This window comes from Podarcis raffonei, chromosome 7 (genome assembly GCF_027172205.1).
Source record: "Podarcis raffonei isolate rPodRaf1 chromosome 7, rPodRaf1.pri, whole genome shotgun sequence".
NCBI classification, from domain to species: Eukaryota; Metazoa; Chordata; class Lepidosauria; order Squamata; family Lacertidae; genus Podarcis; species Podarcis raffonei.
In genome coordinates this window covers 46,518,993-46,536,290 of record NC_070608.1, presented here as the reverse complement: position 1 = coordinate 46,536,290, position 17,298 = coordinate 46,518,993, and the positions used below count along the sequence as shown (strand labels likewise).

Here is a 17,298-nt window from a genome sequence, read left to right as displayed (position 1 = left end):
GTAAAGAATAGTCATAGTGATTTATTTTATTTTAAAAAATCATATATTTTTAATAGATTATAAAAAGGCATATTCTCTTTTGCTTGTTTAGCTTGCTATGTTCTAGACCAGACATAGGCAAACTCAGCCCTCCAGGTGTTTTGGGACTACAACTTCCATCATCCCTAGCTAACAGGACCAGTGGTCAGGGATAATGGGAGTTGTAGTCCCAAAACATCTGGAGGGCCGAGTTTGCCTATGCCTGTTCTAGACATACCCTAAATTAAAATGAGTTTCGGACTATGCTAGTGAATGATGTCAAACCATGTGCATCCTTTAATATTGCCGCCCTATACATGTAAAACTCACAAGCAGTTCCACAGAGTTATGGGCCTTATTGCCCATAAGTACACTTAGGATTGCAACATCTTGTATCCACTCAAACACAAGTTCTAGTGAGTTCATTCCTTATGGAGTACAGGATTCCAAAATGTAAAAGTAAGCAGTCACTTTTAATTTAAAAGATTTCTTATCTAATGAGAGACCTCACACAACAAATTAAGTAGATTTAAATCGTATGCATGTTTATGTTTATTCTGTTAATTAAGAGATAAATCCTGTCATCTATTTAAAATTCAAGAGTAACCCAGTTTCCTTGTTCCAAATCATTGCACTGGTTATACAAGTTCCTCACATGAATGGCAATTGTTCCCATCCATTAAATATTGGAAGCTCAGCATTAACTTGAAAGTGAAATGCCTGGCCAGAGTTACAAACTATTTTTATTTAATATTTTCATTCTTGTTTTTGTAAATCTTGTTTTTAAAAAACTGTAAAATTCTACCTGTTTCATAGGACACATAATCTGACTAAAAAGGAATAGAACCACATGAATTTCAAGTGTTTTATTTAAACATTTAAAAGGTTTAAGAACACATTTCAAATGAAAAAATATTGCAGACTGACAATGAATACAATCCTGCTGTAGCAAGCGAAGAATCAAAGTGTGAGCTACACAATGCCCTGGAGAGGTGAACAAGGAAGTGGTTATTTTAAGCAGCCATAAGCAACACTCATGTGTCAACAAATGGAGACAGGATATAAAGAGATAAAGATTAGCGAACAGCAATACGGTTTGCTTTATATAATGTAATCCGGTTTGTCTGCTGTAACTGCTTCTGACACAAACATTTCTGAACAGCAAAGACCTAGAATTGTTAATACGATGTTTGCAAATGCTTTTCAGTAGTGAACAATTTGGGTCACTCAAAAAGTAGTCTATTTTGCTTTTCTTTTTTAAACAAGAGTTTTCCTAGAAACAAAATGAAAATGCAATCTTTACCAAGCCCACATGTAGGCTTTGTTTACCTCATGGAGCAAATAAACAGTCAACAGATGCTTAAGGAAAGTGTATTTATTAATCTGTTGTTTTTCATACAGATTACTAGAAGAGCAGCCATTAAATATGTATTATCTGTTTATTTATGAACCACCATTCATATACATGTCTCAGAGTAATTTACAGAAACTTCATAAAAACAGCTTAATTTGAGCTAAAACAGCTAATGTTAGAAATGTAGAACTCTGATCCTAATAGCTCTCATTTTAAATAGAGCTCTAAAAAGTGACTATGGGCACATTTCAAATAAGTCAAACGATGATCACTGAGACTTCTTTATAAGTGAAGTGTAGTTTGTTAAGGATGCTGGGATTTGTAGCTCTGTGAGAGGAAAGCTACAATTCCCAGGTTCCTTAGGTATGAAGTGTAAATGTGAACTGGATGTGCTTTAAATGTTTGGTGTGGATGTGCCTACTGTCACAAATGTGATCTTACACTAGTTTTGAGTTCATGTGCTGCAATCACAGTCTGAAACGGATACGTTTGAATGATGATTTAGCATCTAGGTGGTATACGCCAATGTTATTTGGTCTTTATTAATTAGAACTGCTTGCCTACAGCTGATAATAAGTTATATAATTTGCAGTTTTCACATTTACAGGCAATAGGTCAGCAATTACTAACATGCTTTCCCTCCCTTGTGTTTCCAAAATGCACAATCTACCATGGCACTTTCTGTTAACTACATATGCAAGAAGTGCACCTAGGTAGCAGCGCATATGAAAGCATGACTACGGACAGGCAAGCACTTAGAAAACCTTTTTTAAAAATATTTGTTTTGTAAAATTCCTGGAGACCCAGTTCTCAAAGTCCAGAAGTCTCATGCAACTGTATGCAATTGGCTGTGCTAACTGTTGCTTGTTTCTGCATATCAACGTTCATTTTTCTCTTCTACTTCCAGGCTTGTCATGTAGTCACTTTCCTTTGCCTAATTTATTATACATCCTTAGTGTAACAAGAGGTATTTTGGTTGCTATGCAACTTTTCTAATTGCTAGAATGTGATGCCTAGTATGTCCTTGTTGATCAGTATTAAGCGTTTCCAATGATGAAAATAACTGTGTGCACTGGGGAAAAATTAGTCTATGACGGCTGATATAACAGAGGTACTAAACCTGCCTTTTTGTGCCTTCCTTTCCTATCATTTCCATTACAGTTAACAAGGGGAAGGTATTTATGGGCCTTTTACCAGGTGAAATGTTGACCAAAATACAATGTGTATGAGACAAGCAAACACTGTCGGTAGTTTTGTGTGTATTAAATAAAATGTTTCCAATGAAAATACAATGATTTCTAGTTGTGGTTACTTTATACACTCCTGGACAATTTCTTATATATTTTTGTCATTTTTTTCCCTTTTCGGTATTGTTACCTCAGATTTTATGTGAGCAATTTACATAAAACAATTTTATAGTTATATATAGTATAGCTTATATAATTTTCAATATAATTTTAAGGGAAAGTTGATTTTACTGATAGTTGACATATATATAACCTCATATGATAGGTTATATATATGCTTAGGTCATATGATAGGTTATATGCTTGTTCTGTTCTGTTTCTGCATTGCAAATAACTATACACAAGACACATAAAAGTATTAAGTTTGGTTTCTTAAGCTCTACTTTTAGTAAGAATATACTTTTAGTAAGAATAAAAATTCGTATTCAATATGAATGGACTAAATATGGACGAACGTTAAGCCTTCACATAGCTCAGCCTAAGTGAAAGTCAAGTACTGAATTTTAGAACTTGAGCACAGAACTTCAAGCAACTTTGGGAAATGCTTCATTCAGGACTTTAAAGACTAAGTGGCAACAGAAGCAGTATACTGACACACTGCAATAAGTTTCAAAATGCATTATCAGTTGCTTGTTTTAGTACTTGGCTTTGTTTCACAAACAGAATTCAACACACACATTTTATAAAACATTCGTTTTTAGTGATACAGCATGATATTTTCCTGGACCATTGCTAAGCAGATCAACTCTTGCAAGCTTAAGACACTCTTGCAGGGCTCAAGAGCAATTATTATAAAAGCCTTCCAATGCATCCAGCACTAATTTGGACCCTTGCGCTGCCAGGTCAGACCTGAAGCATTTTCTAGGGTTGTTATACCAACGGTTCACTTAAAACGTTTTAATTTACTGTATAGTCTCCAAGGACTTTTAAAAATTCAGTTTAGCTGAAGCCACGACTCTGAACACAATATAACAACCACCCCAAGTCTTTTTAAGTGGAAGCCAATTCTGCTGACAGAAACAGCCCTCTGCCGCGTCGACTGCTTTTTGAGGAAGCAGCCCCGATTTATTTCCTGACGATGCGCAAACACGGATTGGCCACGGGACACCAGGCGCGTCGTGAGGATGGACGGCAGCGCTTAAAGTTTCCTATATTAACATTGCATTCACAACGCCGTCGTCGTCATTATGGAATAAACTTGCGAAACAAGCCCTCCGCGATCCCTGCCCCACCCCAGGGCTGCTCTTCCCAGCAGGCTCCCGAGTCCCGCTCCCAAAGCTTCCCTTCCCGCCGCCTCCCTTCTCCCGGAGGCACCGCCGGCCCAGGATTCCCAGGGAGCGGCCTGGGCCTGGCGGCGCCGAGCCAAAGAGGCTCAGCGGGAGAGAGTCAGGGGGCGCTGTGGGAGAGCCCGCCGCCTTCCGTCGAGGGAGCCCGACTTTCCCCTCCTCAGCAACAGCTGCTGCCCCCTTCCTCCTCCCTCGCCGGGTCTCCGCCGGCCGCCATGTTAGGTCGGGATGGTGAACTCGGGCTTTGCTGAGGGGGACCCGGCGCCGCCTCCTCCTCCTCCGCCTCCTCCCTGGTGCGCGTGGAAGGAGAGCGAGCGAGGGCCCTGGCTTCCCGGCTCCTCCCTCTCCCCACGGCCTGGGCTCGCGTGCCGCCGCCGCCGCCGCCTCGCCAAGCGGCCGCCCAGATATCGCTCTCAGCCCGGGGAACCCTAGGCCGGGGCTGATGCCGAGGGGCTGAAGGCTCCGGGCGGCACCTGCGCGGTGGGGGCGTCGCGTCGGGCGCCCCCTTCCTGCCTCCATCTCCCCCTCACGCGCTCCTGCTCCCCTTTACTCGACGGGCCGGAGGTGCCTCCTGCCCTGAGGCGGAAGCGAGGGCGCCCTCACGCCCTACGCCCCAGAGGAGGACTCGGCGCTTTCTCCCGGAGCGGGCCCAGGAAAAAGCAGGTGAGCGTCCCGAGCGCTTCCGTCGCCTTCCCTGCTCTCTCCCTGGAGGCGGAGGCGCCCGCAGAGCGCTAGGCCCCGCGTGCTTCTCCTCACCCGTCCCCCCCGCCGACCCCTTCACTTCTCCGGTCGGGAGTGCTAGGCTTCTTATGGTAGCGGGGGGGGGGGCTCCCCACTTCCAGAGTTTTTAAGCAACTCCTTCCGCCCATATGGGTTCCCCCCTTTCGTTTAGGAGAGTTTGCGCCTGTCAATCACGCAACAGTGTGGGAATATTTCAAAAACGCTCCCTTTAAAAGTTTCATTTCCAGGGGGTGGGGGGCTTTTGGATGTCCCCCCCCCTTTCTCCTTCCCCGCTCCCTCCCCTTCTCGTGTGTAGAGGTGGCAGCCTGGCAGGAGACGCGCCTTCTGCTTGTGTTTGCTCCTGAAAGCCAGATAACAACTGTTCCCAACAGAAGGGGTCCTCTTCGCCCTCGCTTGCTTTGATTGACGATCCCAACAAGTTTCCTGGTTAGGCTTTGTTTGTTTTGTTTGTTTTGGCAAGGGGAGGAGAGGAAACTCAAGTACTGTACCAAGTTATGCTTTCCAACCTTCACAAGCGCCCTTTCCAGTCTTCTCAACTTTTAAACTCCTGGAATATGTCTCGAAGTGAGTTGATGAAGTCTCTCTTTGTAGTCCCCTCAAGCATATGCTGTATGTTGCTAATAAAGTAAGCCGGGACCATTTGTTCTCTTGAGTGTCAACGTCGTTTAAAGGATTTAGCACAGTTCTTGGTAGTCAGTAGTCAGTTTCTCAGCCCCAAAAACTGCAACTGCCTCGTTGTGGGTCAGAACGAATTCAGAAACTAAAAGCTGATTCCTGATCTGCACTTTGGTCCCAATACATGTATATTGTTTTCCAAACAATGATACCAGAGATCATGACTCTTAAGAATCATTAAGCTTTTTATTACAGAACAAAATACAACTGTGGTTTCCTTCAAGCATTTGGGGTTTTTATTTTCCCACCTGGGGGGGGGGGAGTAACTTCCTTTAGAAACGTCATGAGAATTCATGACATGAAGACATAATGAACTTGCTTAAGTTAACAAGGCAGTATACAAAATGTATAGGATAATGGCACATTTCAGTTAGTATATCTATGTATCCATAGGCTACATCATTTTGAAGTGTAATTAGTATTTACTTGAATTTACAATCAAAAGAATTTATTAAATGTTAGGTCCTAAACAAAAAAATTTCTCTTTGAAATGAATATGTTCACACTACATACATGCACTGAGCATGTTTAAACCTTAAATTAATCATGAGCAGTTTCACTCTTAACAGTTAATATAATATTTACTGTGAGTCCACCCATCACATTTTCTGATACTATGTTATGTAATTTTTAAAGTATGCTGATTAGGGAGGGACTGTAATGATTTGTTGTCAGTACTTGGGGAATATTAAAGTTGCATTGTCAAATAAAAAACATTTCAAGTTCAGATATTAACTGAAGTGTCTTGTAGTAAAACAGTCTGAAACTACTTTGCAGCAGAATAGCATTTTGTTTTAATTTTTATTTTGAAAACCAGTGGAGTAAATGATATAGTTAATAATCAATATTGAAGGCCTTGTTCTCTAGGTAAGAACACATGCAACTTTTAGTGTTCCAAAGAAATTTTAGCGTTGAAAGAAATTTTAATCAAACAAGCCTATAAGTTTATCAATGAATCACTTTGAGTTGTATCCAATGTTAGTCCTATTCAAAGTAGCTCCATTTATTCCAGTGGATCTTCTCTGACTTAATTAGATATCACCCCTAGGCTGCAATTCTATACACATTTACCTGACAATAAGTATCAATGAACTCACTACATCTAAGAACAAACATAGGATTATGCAGGCTGTATGTGTGTAAAATACGTGGAAAGCAAGAAGCGTATGTTTTAAATACCATACACATACCATAGCAGGCATTTCTTCCTACATGTGAGAAAAGATGGAATACCTCTTTTAAGATGATGAAATTTTTATAAGTAAATCTGTTAATTTTTTTAAAAGCTGCTGTAAGGTTAGTCAGAGGCACATTTTTAGTTGACTAAAATTTTTTTCCTTGGTTAAGCAGTACAACCATTGTACGTCTGACTGCAAAACAAAAACAAAAAAAGCCCAGCCCCCGAGGTGAAATGCATAATGCCAAGCAGATCTCATCTGCTTAGCAGGGTCAAGTGTTAAGACAATATTTACTATAAAGGCAAAGCATAGTGTTGCAGATCAAATATAACCCATACAGTCTTCAAAGAGCAAGTGATTTCTGATAATGTTTCATGGTTTTCATATGTTAGTTTTTAATCAAACTGCTTGAAATATGTCAGACTTGCATTAATTGTTTCAACAGTTGGGTTTTTTCCAAGGACTTTCTGTACTATCTAAATTACAGTTTTACCCTAGTGAGTGAAAACCTGAGGTTTTGAATTTATAACCTAATCCTTTGCACAGATTTTTAATGGAACTTATCTCTCTCCCCCCCCCAAAAAACCTGATTCCCAAGGACCCCCAACAAGGTTAACCCCACCACCAGTCTATAGGATTGCATTACCATGTAGCAGTTCAAAATAGCTTTGGGGGTCAAATATCGATGGTGGAGATGCAAAGCCAAGGGGATGCACACAGTACAACTTCCAGTTTTCCAAAAGCTGCGTAAGGTTGCCACCAACTACCGTATTTTTCGCACCATAGGACGCACTTTTTCCCCTCCAAAAATGAAGGGAAAATGTGTGTGCGTCCTATGGTGCGAATGCAGGCTTTCGCTGAAGCCTGGAGAGTGAGAGGGGTCGGTGCGCACCGACCCCTCACGCTCTCCAGGCTTCGCACACCTCTCTGCAAGCAGCGGGAGCCCAGCGCTGGGCTCCCGCTGCTTGCGGAGAGTTGCCAGCATGCCGAAGCCTGCGCGCGCTGAGCTCAGTGCGCCCAGGCTTTGCGGAGACTTGCCTGCATGCCGAAGCCTGCGCGCGCTGAGATCAGCGCGCCCAGGCTTCGCGGATCTCTCCGCAAGCAGCGGGAGCGGTCCCGCTGCTTGCGGAGACTTGCCTGCATGCCGAAGCCTGCGCGCGCTGAGATCAGCGCGCCCAGGCTTCGCGGATCTCTCCGCAAGCAGCGGGAGCGGTCCCGCTGCTTGCGGAGACTTGCCTGCATGCCGAAGCCTGCGCGCGCTGAGATCAGCGCGCCCAGGCTTCGCGGATCTCTCCGCAAGCAGCGGGAGCGGTCCCGCTGCTTGCGGAGACTTGCCTGCATGCCGAAGCCTGCGCGCGCTGAGATCAGCGCGCCCAGGCTTCGCGGATCTCTCCGCAAGCAGCGGGAGCGGTCCCGCTGCTTGCGGAGACTTGCCTGCATGCCGAAGCCTGCGCGCGCTGAGATCAGCGCGCCCAGGCTTCGCGGATCTCTCCGCAAGCAGCGGGAGCGGTCCCGCTGCTTGCGGAGACTTGCCTGCATGCCGAAGCCTGCGCGCGCTGAGCTCAGCGCGCCCAGGCTTCGCGGATCTCTCCGCAAGCAGCGGGAGCGGTCACGCTGCTTGCGGAGACTTGCCTGCATGCCGAAGCCTGCGCGCGCTGAGATCAGCGCGCCCAGGCTTCGCGGATCTCTCCGCAAGCAGCAGGAGCGGTCCCGCTGCTTGCGGAGACTTGCCTGCATGCCGAAGCCTGCGCACGCTGAGCTCAGCGCGCCCAGGCTTCGCGGATCTCTCCGCAAGCAGCGGGAGCGGTCCCGCTGCTTGCGGAGACTTGCCTGCATGCCGAAGCCTGCGCGCGCTGAGATCAGCGCGCCCAGGCTTCGCGGATCTCTCCGCAAGCAGCGGGAGCGGTCCCGCTGCTTGCGGAGACTTGCCTGCATGCCGAAGCCTGCGCGCGCTGAGATCAGCGCGCCCAGGCTTCGCGGATCTCTCCGCAAGCAGCGGGAGCGGTCCCGCTGCTTGCGGAGACTTGCCTGCATGCCGAAGCCTGCGCGCGCTGAGATCAGCGCGCCCAGGCTTCGCGGACCTCTCCGCAAACAGCGGGAGCGGTCCCGCTGCTTGCGGAGACTTGCCTGCATGCCGAAGCCTGCGCGCGCTGAGATCAGCGCGCCCAGGCTTCGCGGATCTCTCCGCAAGCAGCGGGAGCGGTCCCGCTGCTTGCGGAGACTTGCCTGCATGCCGAAGCCTGCGCGCGCTGAGATCAGCGCGCCCAGGCTTCGCGGACCTCTCCGCAAGCAGTGGGAGCGCTCCCACGGCTTGCAGAGAGCTGCCTGTTTGGGGGCTGGGGTCGGGGGAAGCTTCCCCCGCCCCAGCCTCGCGCCTGGGGGGGAAATAATTTTCCCCCTTTATTTCCCCCCCAAAAAACTGGGTGCGCCCTATGGTCCGGTGCGCCCTATGGTGCGAAAAATACGGTAGCTATTTCCCCATTCTTTAGAAGATTGGAAAACTAGCATTATTTACAGCCTCCAGTGCAGTGCTAAGTACTATGGTGTGGGTGAGTCTTGAAATGAATAAAGGATGTAGGAGATATTTTCTGAGCCTAAAGGCTTTTTTGGATCCCAGCTGTTGTAGTGTTGATAAGATTGCTAGGTGAAAGTTTCAAGTTACAAGATTGCTTTTAAGCTGTTGCAGTACTAACAATGAATATATTGATAGACTTAAATGAATATTTCTATATTTAAGCAATAACTCTTTATTATCTTATGGATGCATTAATATACCACCTTCTAAAAAGTCTTCTCACAAGGCTACTTGAAAAAAAATCTATAAAAAGCAATCACATATATCTTAAAAAAAAAAAAATCATGCCTCCCTGAATGAAGATGTTTTCAGTGTGCATTGCGTTTCAAAGGTACAAAGAGGCTTGTTGTATTTCCCCAGGGAGGGATTTCCATAATTCTGGTATCACTAAAGAAAGGGCCTGTCTCTGGTACCCTTCAAATGTGTCTGATTTTAATGAATACCAAAGAGCTGATCGTGATGGGGCACTCTTAAATGTTTGATTCGTGCAACAGCAAAGGCAGTTCTGTAGATCACTTTCCCCCAACCTAATGACTTCCAGATATTTTAGAAAACAACTGTCATCAGACCGTCAGTCAGGGATGATTGGACCTGTAGTCCTAAATATATGAAGCACACCAGGTAGAGCAAGGCTGTTTTAGATAAACAGCCCCCAGGCTGTTTAAAGATTTAAAGATTTGGACCAGCACCTTAAATTTAACTTGGAAACAAATCGGAAAGTAAGCTAGTGTAACCAGTGCATAATAGGTGTTGTATTTATTTTACTTGAAAATTTATAATCCACGCTTTCATAAAATTTAACAAGTCAGCTTACAGCATATGATGTGCAATAAAATCTGACTATAAATATCTATAAAACATAATTAAAAGCATCAGTATGATCTGATTGTTGTGCTTCTACGTGCATGTTATGTTGACAACCGCATTTGGAGTCAGCTGAATATTTTTGTGCAGTCTTTAAGGCATCTTCCTAGGGAGACTATTGGAGTAGTTCTGTCAAATTCAGTTCCCAGACCTTAGGTTCAAAACCTCTGTTGTATGCCTTGAAATCCCTACTGCTGGCAAGCAAGCAATGGAGAATGTTTTTTTGCCATAATGATGCGCTTTTTTGGGTTCTCAGATGCATTTAAGCTATCTACTTTGGGAAAGAAGATCAGGACTGTAGCTAGGGGGTGGTGAGGTGGGCCCCTGCCAGGGGCGCAGGCGATGGGGGGAGGCACAAAATCGGCTAAAAAATATGTCCATAAATATAAATATTGATTATTGCCTCATAAGAAATGGTTTTAAATAGAGGGTGAATTGAATGGGTGGAGGGGGCAGCATTGGAGGAGAGGCAGAAAGAAGAGCTAATTTGTCTGTGGCTAGGGGGCGCAATCTGGACAGTCCTGCCAGGGGCGCAAGATCACCTAGCTATGGCCCTGAAGAAGATTCACTTTCATCCAAGACCATTCTTATATACTTATGTTTGGGATTTCTGATAAAAGCCAGCTAAGAAAAAGAGCTGAGAGAGCTGAGATCATTGTTTTCCTAGAAATAAGTTTGCTGCTTAGAAATTATTGGCAACACAAGTACGTATATTAGTACAGGATTATTATAACAGTATACTATTATGGGATGGAACAACATTACACCACCTAACTAATTTTGCTTGAAAGGAATTCTATTTATGTCAGCGAAATATCAAGTAAATATTTTCAGGAATGGGATTATATCACCAAATATCCTCCATACCCATATGCTCTTCCTTCCACCTTAAATCAACAAGACAACTGTTGCATTATTGTATATGTCTTATGAAAATCTAGTTCTTGGGATACGTTGTTTTCTGTTTAGCTGACAGAAATACTTTTAGATTACCACAATTCTTTGCTAAAAGGTTGTTGTCTTGGAAACACTGCCTCTGCTTTGTATTCATTGTCTCTGAGAATACAGATGATGATATTCTGGTACTGATGTTTCTGGAGGTATATAGACAACTAGTCCCCCTAGATGGTATTCCACTTGAAAACAACTGAACATAAAATGGTCAAGCATTCTAAATTATTAAAAAAATCTGCTTGATCTTGGGTAATAAAGCAAATACCTCACCCCTACCCCATCCCAGAATTGCTCCTAGAGATAGTTCTTTTTTTCTCTTCCTTCCTTTTGGTGCTCCTCTCTGTTCCAAGATAGGCCTGTCACTATCTCAAATGGAGATGACTTCTGTTAACTCAGGGGTAGGCAACCTAAGGTCCGTGGGCCGGATGCGGCCCAATTGCCTTCTCAGTCTGGCCCGCTGATGGTCCAGGAACCAGCATGTTTTTACATGAGTAGAATGTGTCCTTTTATTTAAAATGCATCTCTGGGTTATTTGTGGGGCATAGGAATTTGTTCATATATTTTTTTCAAAATATAGTCCGCCCCCCCCCCATGGTCTAGAGGGACGGGGGACCGGCCCACGGCTGAAAAAGGTTGCTGACCCCTGTTGTTAACTTATGGATTCTATGATAAGGAGGTGATCTTCAGATAGGCCACCTTCTATCCCAAGAACACATCCCAGTCAGGGGGCATTCCTTCTGCTCTGCATTTAAAAGTTATTGGCCTCATAGTATCTGTGATGGAGGATACACTTATATCAAGCCCATTTTCCTCCCCCTGTAGGAAGCCATTGCTTTCCTTTCTCCCAGCACTGGAAACTGAAGGTCTGTTTGTACCTGTGTACTCTGTCTGCTGCCAGTATTTGACAATGTCATGAAGGTAGCTCTGGGTTAAGATGGTTTGGAGGACTGCACAAGGGAAGTGGGGTTCAAAAGTGTAGGGCATTTGTACACCTAGAGGTTCCTTTGTTGGTGGAGATAAATCTTGTCCTCCGCTCCCCAACCAGTCTGGGGAACCAGCATATTTGCAGTTGGGTCACTCACTTTCCTAATATATAGAATAAAATAGTGTGTATTCACAAGTAGAATTCTTTGGCTGTATTTCTTGGTGCAGATTTGAATACATTTCTATATAATGTGGAGAACTTTAAAAAATGCATGGGACTGATGAAAAAATAATTGATATCCTTTCCAAAAAAGAAGAAAAGACAAGGCAAATGTCTTAACACATGCCCAGAAAGCCAATAGAGTTCTGTAGTTCTTATCTTTAACATTTAGGTTCACCATAGAACAAACGGTCAGACCATGCAGATTGTCAGAACAAAAGTTTACTTATTGTATTGCTACATAGTGTTATGGGATATAGTTGGAGAATGGAGAAGCTGCAATAACCACAAAAACCTCAGACAAGTATCTGGTTTTCTGTTCTTGTTCTTGTAGTATGTGACAGAGGAAATTAGGTAACATTATTCTTCCTGTCATGACTTTGTTTCTGTTGCTCCCTAGAGGTGAAAATGCTTTGCTGAGATTTTGTTATGATGTTACTATATTATTTGTTGCTGCGTGCTTCAAAAGCCATATACAGTTTAGTAAACTGTTAACAAATAAATGAGCACATTTTGAATGCTTTGCAATTAAATATAAAAATCCGTCAAGCTGATGGAAGCTAGCTCTTGAGAACAAAACATCTGGTGTGTAAAATGATGTCCTCTGAATCAATGAACAAATTATTCCTTGTCCAGAATTAAGAATTCCTTAACATCCTTTATCTGTCACTTCTGCTGCAGCAATGAGCTTACTCTTTTATAGACTTACTAGGCAATCCTATTGACCTGCAATGTCAGACACCTACTTTGGCCAGCATAGGTAGCCTTGATGCAACTTAATCAGGATCATAAATTTACACAGTAAAAAGTTGAAAGGGCAAAGAAAAATAGCACAAAAGCAGAATGCAGAAGTTATAACAGTTGAGGTCCCATTGGTGAGAGTCAGTATTACTCAGACAATCATGGTGCATCATGCCATTGACACCTGTCAGTTAGGCATAGATGAAACCGATCTGTACACAGTATAGAAGCACATGACATTTTCCATTTCCACCTCACACATGTAAAGCATAGCCTGATACATGGGCACCCAAAAGCATTCTACACTGTGATGGAAACAACAAGATCCCTGCAACTCTGAAGCACCAGAAATCATTGCACATGGGAGATTTCAGTATTTTTATGCTCTTGCATTAAAAGTAACAACTCCTTCGAATGTACAACATAAAGTGGAGGAAAGATGGCAGTATCTCACAGTACCCATGGCTCTATACCTACTGAAGGGGAGAAGGAGCCCTCTGCCTTCATGGGAAGGGAGGAACTAGGACTGGCAATAAGGGCAGCCATACTTGCACCCTCCCAGGAGTATGTCCATAATCTAGGGCATAATACTGGGAAACAGGAAATGTAAATTCAAGCCCCACCTTGGTGAATGGCAGGAACAAGGCCCAGCTGACCATTTGCATTCCTGGCCAACAAAGCATGAGCCATCCCTGAGTCTGCATTATGTACATCTCTCTTGGGAGTATGTTGCTAAACTGTGATTCCTAATTGACCACCCCTCTTGGAACAGTATGTGCAGCCTGAGGAAACTTGTTTGCTGCTCAAAGTTCCTCAGTTCCAATCTTTACACTTAGACCTCAATTTGTTTTTCAGCAACAAATTGTTGCTTCAGTAATACCATCTCCATCACTTGGGGAAGACTCGTCACTTTCATTTGCTTGCTTGGTTTACATGGGCAGAGCCACCTCCTGAATGGCATATGCAGTTGTAACTGAAACATCATTAATCTCATAATAGTTATGCTGATACTGTTCTGAGACATAGGACCATGTGGGAGCAGCATTCATCCATCAAATGGTAGCACAAAAACTCCACGTTGAAGAATCTATGTTTATTGTGGGACTGTTGAGGTTTATTTGAAATTAAGTTAAAATCCTGGGTTTGGGCAACTCTGTATAATACTTCAGTCATGAAAGTTCATTGTTGGCCTTGAATTGGTTTGAGTTCGTATTCCCTTCTTTCTTTCATCTTCTCTAAGCTGAACTTCATTCCCTGGTCTATCATGTTGTTTATTATTAGATTTCTAGGCTTGTTGGACCTAAAGGCAGTGAACTAACTGACCAATGATACTATGGCAGGAGCTGAATGATGGCTGGAACAATAAGCTCTTTGAATTCAGAATAATACTTTGTTTATGGTGGAATGCCATTCTTGCAAATTTCAAAAAGAAAATCGTTCTAGATTGGGCATGGTACATACACATCAGCACCTGCTGAAGGGAAAAGACCTACCTTGCGCATTTCTTCTCGTTGTTAAGTGTGTTGCATGAGTGTCCACATCTTCTGTACATCAATTGATTTTCGTTTCTGCAAAACTAGCCATCTGATTTGCTTCATGTCAGCCATTTAACAAGTTTCTCACCAACCAACAGCACCTAAGACTCAAATATTCCATTTCTTGGCTCTCATTCAAGCTTTTTATTACTCTGTGCACTTACTCAGAACATAATTTGAGAAGAAGGAGTTCAGCGTCAGCAATACAGTATGATCGCAACACACACACACACACATTTTATTTGCACAAAGTTCAATTATATGCGCTTGGTCTGAGGGCAGCAGTGACCTTCCCCCTGATGTAGGAGGCAACTCGGAAACAAGTGGTGAAACAAAGGCAGATGGAGGAAGAAGAAATATGGGCTTCTGGAAAGGCCAACAGAGAGAGCTACAAGCAGAACAAAATAGCTAGAATGGAGCTACAGCTTCTGCCTGCCTCTCTCCCTGTCTGCCTTTCTCCTCCCTTTCACAGCTGAGGGAACCAGGTTTCTTCTTCCTCTTTCTGCCTTCAGTTCTTTCCCCACTCATCTTGCAGTCTAGGGAACCAGTGGGGACAGGAAGGTCTTCCACACAGGACTTCAGACAGCTTTTTGCTATGTTTGATTTTGCGTATGAGTTGTGATTGGACTGTATACTTATTCACTCCAAATATCCTGATGACCTTTTCCAGTGGTTTCACATAAATGTTAAACAATATTGGAAATGATTGAGTCTCGTGGAATTCCACAGCAAAAATACCACAGGGCAGAGCAACTGTCTCCCAACACCACATTCTGGAACTGATCGATCAGGTAGGAGTGGAACCAACAAAATGCAGTGCTTCCAATTCTTACCCCAGATGGTTGATAATCAGAAGGATAATATGGTCATTGAAAGCTGTTGAGAGAATGAGCAGCGTTGCAGCTCATCTGTCATTCATCAGAGTAACCAGGGCAGTTTAATTTCCAAAACCAGGTTAGAAGTCAGAGCGAAATGGGTTAATATGTTTCATCTATGACTTGTCTGGAGAATGGGAGTAAACACCCAATCAGGCTCTTTGTCCAAGAAGAGAACGTTGGCCCTTAGTCAATAATTATACAGAATTTTGAGGTTTAGAGATATCTTTTTTAGGGGTCTCATAACTGCCTTTTTTAAGGAAATATATTTAATATACACGAGCATATTTTCAAATAAATCAAATACATATTTTGTGTTGTTGTTTTTTAATGTGGTTTAAGTCAGAAGGCCACAGAACATTCAGCCTCTCCTGGAAACATTCTTTATTTGTATGCTCTTCAGCTAGCTTCATTTATTGAGAGACCCAGTGTGATTTTTAGAAAATCTTGCTGCAGTTTCTTTGTAACTGAAGCAAATTGTCAGTCTGCTCAGTCTTCTCCATGCCAGCCAACTGTCCCTTAATGAAGCAATTCAACTCAGTGAATAGGACTCATACTTTAAGGAGACAATTGGCTAGCAGAGAGAGTTCCAAACTGGTTTAACTTTGCACAAGTGTGAAAGAGTTTAGTAAAAAGACACTGTCAGTTAATGTTGGCATAAGTTCTTACTATATGAAAACACTAAATTGATAAGTACCGCATTTAATTAAATGTGAATATAATAATTTACAACACACTGTTTGTTAAATCTTTCTAAACAGTTTGAAAAAACATCATATATTTGTGATCTCAGTTGCCCACATGCAGATGTGGAAGGCTACATATGGGTGGCCTCCACATGGATCTCCTACCTTACTTGAACCCATTCTGATTTGCCAATTTTGCACACAAAAAGCTAAAATCCCAAACAAAGCTGAAGCGGTATCTAACCTGCAAGTAAAAAGTATGAATAATGTAATGCTTCATACACAAATCAATATATTTACTCATCAGCATTCATGTAACATCACATAGCTGATAATGTCTATATTTCAGAAACCTGGAAGAATAAACAATAATAACATACCTTGTTAAAATTGCTTATCTGAGGTGGAACATTGTAAACTACTTACCATTTCTACAGAGGCAATGGAATTAAACACTTTGTGTAACTAAGGTAATAGAGCAATCCTATACTGATATTACATCAAAGAAGAGCTGCACCACTGCTACATTGGCAAAACAGCAGCCGTATTCTACAGGTGCTTAGCTGGAGTGGGAAGAAAAACACAAAAAATAAATAAAAACCATGTGCACCTAGCATATCCTAGAAACATGACCAAGGCTGTGCCAACAACAATGCCCAGGATTCACCTACTTCAGTTTATCTATCTTTTTCAAATTAATTAGCATTAACTTCATAGAACTTCACCAGTTCAATAGTACTGTTTATCAGTACTGAGGACTTCTTTCCTCAGCAGGTTTTGAACTCGGTTACCTCTGTAAAAATGGCAAGTAGAAGCAGCTTACACAACTGAGATGTTAAATTTAAAGATGTGAAATTACTAGCATGGATTTGTTTATTATTATTATTATTATTATTATTATTATTATTATTATTATTATTTAATGTTTAGAGAATAAAATTGCAAGAGTGGTTATTAAAATAGTCCATTTTAAGTTGATGCCTTAAAATGCAATGTTATTTTTTTGTATTCTTTTTATAACAGTTTTTAACTTAAAGGGCTGCTAAATATTGCACTGTGTAACTATGTACTTAAGAACATAAGAAGAGCCTGCTGGATCAGGCCAATGGCCTATCTAGACTATCATCCTATTCTCACAGGGGTCAGCCAGTGCATTGGTGTGAGTCCAATAGCTTGAAAATAACTTATGTCAGAGATCGAAGGGTCTTTATTAGTGTAATAAGGCCATACAATTGCAACCAGGCTCAAAATTATGAACTCTGCTGTCAACAAATTCACCTTTTTATTCACCAGGAAGGCCATTTAGTTTCAGAATTTAGATGTCGAAGCCTCAGACACTTAGATCTCCAATTTGTTCTAAATACTTATCTAATGACTTAAGAAAGAATAACTTATTTAAATATTGACATATCAAAGTGATGCTAT

At 42.5% G+C, this 17,298-nt stretch overlaps 1 protein-coding gene across 2 annotated transcripts in view; it reads left to right on the top strand.

Annotated features, from left to right (window-relative positions):
- The first annotated feature begins 4,465 nt into the window (after positions 1–4,465).
- YES1 (YES proto-oncogene 1, Src family tyrosine kinase) overlaps positions 4,466–17,298 on the top strand; it is a 30,108-nt gene continuing 17,275 nt past the window's right edge. For both annotated transcript variants that reach the window (XM_053396427.1, XM_053396426.1), the window contains exon 1: positions 4,466–4,568. The gene's annotated coding sequence lies outside the window, so the exon portion shown is untranslated. The remainder of the gene's footprint in view (positions 4,569–17,298) is intronic.